General features: G+C 44.3%; 1 protein-coding gene across 2 annotated transcripts in view; it reads left to right on the top strand.

The window, feature by feature from the left end:
• Positions 1–4,570, top strand: part of LOC127354773 (uncharacterized) — a 32,490-nt gene extending 27,920 nt beyond the window's left edge. Inside the window, exon 2 of one of the 2 annotated variants that reach the window (XM_051384974.1) lies at positions 931–4,570. The gene's annotated coding sequence lies outside the window, so the exon portion shown is untranslated. The remainder of the gene's footprint in view (positions 1–930) is intronic. The other variant, XM_051384973.1, reaches the window with a different exon arrangement.
• The last annotated feature ends 1,170 nt before the right edge of the window (positions 4,571–5,740 follow it).

Genomic DNA, 5,740 nt, shown 5'->3' with positions numbered 1-5,740 from the left:
AATGAACATTTCCATAGAAGAAGTGTCTCCAAGCATCCTGAACATTCGCTGCAGCAGCTGAAACAAGGAGTCCTGCCTGCCACAGTCCATGAACCAGTGAGACACCGTTTCTCTCTGCGAGCAGAAATGACACTTCTCACTTACATTTGGGTTGATCACAGAAACAAAAGCATTCACAGCTACAATCCTGTGAAGAATTCTCCACTGCAGATCTCCAACCCTTTTAGTTAACGGTGGTTTACAGAGTACTCCCGACGCAGCTCTGACATCACCATTAAGCCCTAAATGAGCTCTCCAAGGGGTGTCAGTCCGACCGCTGAGCTTGTCCTTGTTCAGAACCTGTTGGTTCAGGTTCTGAACCAACGTTCATGTACATAGTTTTTCTGTCATAACATGTAACCTGTTAGGTTGAGTGTTGCTGGACTCCAGCAGTTGACCAGTGCAGCCTTTAAAATCAGGAAGTTCAATTCAATTCAATTCAATTTTATTTGTATAGCGCCAATTCATAACAGAAGTTATCTCAGGACACTTTTCAAATAGAGCAGGTCTAGACCGAACTCTTTAAAACATTAATTAGAGAGACCCAACAGTACCACCATGAGCAAGACCTTGGCGACAAGGGCAAGGAAACACTGCCTGTTAAAAGGCAGAAACCTAGGACCGATCCTCCGGCTCTAGGTGGGTGGTCGTCTGTCTTGACCAGTTTGGGTGAGAGAGAGAGAGAGAGACAGAGAGAGAGACAGACAGGTGCACAGCAACAACAGTATTGGCAATGGCAGTCTAGCAGGACCATGACAGGAGGCTCCACCAGGATCGATAAGAACCTGCGAGACGAGAAAGCACAAGAACTCTGGGGAAGAAGTGAAGTTAGTAACTAGTACTATGAGCTCTTTAATATATGAAGGGGCCTGACCATGAAGAGCTTTATAGGTGAGGAGGAGAATTTTAAATTCTATTCTACATTTTACAGGGAGCCAGTGCAGAGAAGCTAGTACAGGAGAGATGTGATCTCTTTTTCTAGTTCCTGTCAGTACTCGTGCTGCAGCGTTTTGAACTAATTGGAGTGTTTTAATGGACTTATTGGGGCAACCTGATAGAAGAGTTGCAGTAATCCAGCCTTGAAGTAACAAATGCATGGATTAGTTTTTCTGCACTTGTCTGTGATAGTATGTGTCTAATTTTTGTAATATTACGTAAATGATCAAAGATAACTCCAAGATTCCTGACAGTGGTGCTAGAGGCCAAGGTAATGCCATCCAGAGTAACTATATCTTTAGACAGTGAGTCTCTAAGGTTTTTGGGGCCAAGAACAAGAATTTCGTTTTTTTCTGAGTTTAACATCAGAAAATTGCAGCTCATCCAGGATTTTATGTCCTTAAGACATGTTTGTAATTTAGATAATTGATTAATTTCATCGGGCTTGATTGATAGATATAACTGCATATCATCTGCATAACAGTGAAAGTTAATGGAGTGATTCCTAAAAAAATTGCCTAAAGGGAGCATATATAAAGTAAATAGTATTGGTCCAAGTACAGAACCTTGTGGAACTCCATGACTAACTGTAGTATTTATTGAAGATTCATCAATAACATGTACAAACTGCGAACAATCTGATAAATTTGACTTAAACCAGCTTAGTGCGGTTCCTTTAATGCCAATTTGATGCTCAAGTCTCTGTAAAAGAATATTATGGTCAGTGGTGTCAAATGCAGCACTAAGATCTAATAATACAAGTACAGAGACAAGTCCATTGTCTGAAGCAATCAAAAGGTCATTATTAACTTTAACCAGAGCTGTCTCTGTGCTGTGATGAACTCTAAATCCTGACTGAAAATCCTCAAACTATTGTTATGTAGAAATTCACACAACTCTTTTGTGACTACTTTCTCCAGAATCTTAGAGAGGAAGGGGAGGTTAGAGATCGGTCTATAGTTGGCTAAAACCCTTGGGTCAAGAGTGTCATTGCAGGGAAGTGATCATCAATGTTTGGCTGACGGTGTCCGTTACAGTGAGCTGATAACAAGGAAAGCTCAGCCCGTGTCAACTCACACCTCCAGGTGTTGAGCAGTTGGGTTATGAACCTGACAGACCTGACTCCCACACCAGAGGCCAGAGCTGCAGCGTTGATCAGTCGTGGTCCGCATAGTTGCACCGCGTGTCCCAGGGTGATGACCCCCACCGAGCGAAGCAGCTGCAGCACAGAAGGTCCTGTTGTGCGCTCTACATTGAAGCACCACTGGCTCTTTCAAAAGCCAAAACAAGGAAACATAGTTGGCCAGACTCTGCTTGTTGAACAACCCCCACACAGTAAACAGTCCATTATAAAACTTTGGAAGGTTGCAAGGTTTGTGAGCGCTCAGGTCCATCAGAAACAGAGGCTCAGCGAGACCCAAACCTCCAGCCCGTCTCAGTATGGCTCGGGCTATGGGCCTCCAGACAAGGTCTGCTGGACCGGTGAGGAACCTCTGGATGAACCAGAGTCAGAAAGCAGCGCCCCTGCTGGCCAGGTGAATGAGCCCCTGTCCTCCGTCCTCCTTGGGCAGAAGCAGCACGCTCTGTGGGACCCAGTGCAGACAGTCTCAGAAGAAATCGACCAACACCGCTTGTATGCTGGCCAGGAGACGCGCCGGGGGGTTCACACATGCCAGTCGGTGCCACAGCATGGCAGATACCAAGTTGTTTATCACTAAAATACGCCCTTTAAAGGACATATGTGGTAAAATCCATTTCCACTGTTTGAGTCGTCCCTCAACCGTCTCTAGAACATGGTCCCAGTTCTTGCACTTAAAAGAATCATCACCGAGATAGACACCAAGATATTTAAAACCTCCCTTGTTCCATGTTAACCCCCCAGGCAAAATGAGCTGCCTGCTTAACCCATCACTAACTGCTAAGGCTTCACTTTAGCTAACTTTAGCAGAGTTAACTTTAGCAGAGGATAATGTACCAAACACATTAGCAGTTTCGCCAAGGACATCAATATCGTCTTGTTTTTTTACAATGACAACAACGTCATCAGCATAAGCAGACAATTTAAAAGCTTGTTGACATCCAGGGAGATTTATACCTGAAAGACGCTGTCTCAGTTTGTGTAGGAGAGGCTCTATTGCCATGGAGTAGAGCATGCCAGATAGGGAACAGCCTTGTCTGACCCCCCTCTGAACCTTAAAAGGAGTGCTTAACCCACCGTTAATCTTTAGTACACTCTCAATGTCACTGTACAAGACTTGGATCTTGGCTATGAGACCAGAGTTGAACCCAAAAGCGTTCAGTGTCTGCCACAAGTACTGATGTTCAATTCGGTCAAAAGCCTTTTCTTGATCTATAGAAATCAGACCAAGGTCACAGCCCAATGAACTGGAGAGGTCCAAAATGTCCCGATTAGAGAAATATTGTCAGATATCAGCCTGCTGGGTACACAATAGGTTTGGTCAATGTGAATGATATACTCCATCACTTTTCTCAGCCTCGTGGCCAACACCTTGGACAAGGTTTTATAGTCCGTGCAGAGCAGAGCTACTGGCCGCCAGTTCTTTATCAGCTGTAGATCCCCTTTTTTGGGGAGGGGGGTGAGGAACCGCTCTCCTGCAGCTCAGAGGTAACCGTCCTTTGTTAAAACTGTCTCTGAGAACAAGTAACAAATCCTGGCCAATTACAGGCCAGAAAACAAAAAAAAAATCTGCAGGAAGACCATCAATCCCTGGAGCTTTCCCGCTATTCAGGCTCTGCAGCACCGCAGCTAGTTCATCCGCAGAGATCTGTGCGTCCAGCTCAGCGTTGGGCTCCACGGGAACCTTGGGTAGACCCTCATAGAAAGACTTCGCCACCTCCGGTCTCTCCTGGAACTCTTCTTTGAAGAGCTCCTTGTAGAAGGCGACTGCACAGCTCCGTATCTCTCCTGACTCCTGCAGCAGCTGCCCTGTGTCGGACCGCAGGGAGTCTTTGTTACGGCCCTGGCCGTATTATTAGTATTATGTTATGGTATTGGATCCGTCTGTGGTGTGTGTTGGTGTTTTTTGTCCCTGTTCCTCTGCAGGAGTGTGCAGCTTGTCGATTGTAGATCTTTGACGGCAACCCGTAGGTCAGCTCTGACTGGTCCATGCCGTGGGCTCGGCTGGTGGAGTGTCTCCTGCTGGTTGGTTCTCCCAGGGAGCCGCAACATCCGCCGGGGATTCAAAACGCCGCACCACACCGAAGCTCTTCGACAGAACCTTCAGCAGCAGCATCCTTCTGTCCTCGGTTGTAGAGTGTGTGTTTTTGCGATAGAGTGAATTGTTATGATCTTAGTAGATAGTGTTTTTGTATGATTGTGTTTAGTGAGTATCGTAAGGGTGAGCTGCCATTTTCTTTGTACTACTTTTCTCCTGTTTTTCATTAGGATAGGGAGTTAGGTTTAGTAACTGTATTTTATTTCTATTGCATAGGGATTAGTAAGGATTTTTGCTTAAGGAAGTTAGCCCTGTTTTGTTTGTTGTTTTGGCCTTGGTTCACCCTGAAGTTTGTTGCATAGTCTTTGTTGCACTTTGTTTCACCTGTTTGTAAATAAATCACATCACTTGATTGTTAACACTGTGTTAGTTGTTCGTTTGGGGATCGGGGTAGGATTATTGGTTCATTTTTTATCACACATTTATGTGGCGCTCCTTCCCCCTAGACAGGGGCGTAACAGTCTTTTTTGTCCATTCTTACGTTCGAGGCCAAAGAAAAAGTGAGAGGGGGCATCTATTTTAGCAAAATATTGGAAACGGGAACGAACTAGAGCACCTTGAGCAGAGAAACCCAGCAGGTCAGATAGAGCTGACTTTTTTCTTTTGAGATCTTTAATATGTTCTCTTTCTCTTGTGGAAGCTGCTAAATCCTGCAGCTCCACTATTTCTCTCTCCAGAGCTTTTCATGTCCCTTGTGACATTGAGAGTGTACTGCAGGCACAGATGTTTTATTTTACCCTTCCCTATATCCCACCACTGTTGTAACAAAGTGTATTCAGATTTTGTCTCTGTGTAGTTTTTCCAAAACAAAATGAAAGCACTCCTAAAAACAGTATCAGAAAGCAAGGCCACATTGAAATGCCAATAGGCACCGCTACATTTAACATTTTTGACAAAAATAGAAACCTGTACAAGAGAGTGATCTGAAATACCTACTGGGTGTATTGAGCAACTCTGAAGCACATTGGTCTGACTGGCCATAGATAGAGAGTTATCTCTAGCATGGACCCAAGTATACCGGCACTGTGTGGAGTGAAAAACCCTCCAAGTGTCACATAAATTATTTTCTTCAATTAACTTAATAACACAGATCTTGGAGGCTCCATGTGGTTCTGGATGGTTCCTGTCAAGAGTTGCATTTTCAGTACAGTTAAAATCACCACCCAGGAACATGTAACCTTCCCCACTACAGTTATTAACAACAGTGTTTAAAATGTCAAAAAAAAACACCCTTTCTGTGCCTACGGTTGGAGCGTAAACATTAATGAAGGTCATTTTCACATTTTCAAACACCGCTTGTATTTTCAACAAACGACCCTCAATAATTTCTTCAGTAACACAAGAACTGGGTAAAAAGCCTCTAGAAAACAGGACAGCAACTCCTCTACTGTTACTGCTCTTATGGCTGAGGAAGACTTCTCCATCCCACCCTCTCCTCCATGCAGGTTCATTCTCAGCTGTGCTGTGAGTCTCTTGCAAAACAATTACATCTAATTTTCTAACTGTGAACAAACTGAAAAGAGAAGCTC

Source organism: Dicentrarchus labrax, unplaced genomic scaffold (assembly GCF_905237075.1).
Source record: "Dicentrarchus labrax unplaced genomic scaffold, dlabrax2021, whole genome shotgun sequence".
NCBI lineage: Eukaryota > Metazoa > Chordata > Actinopteri > Moronidae > Dicentrarchus > Dicentrarchus labrax.
This window is presented reverse-complemented; position numbering and strand designations above follow the sequence as displayed.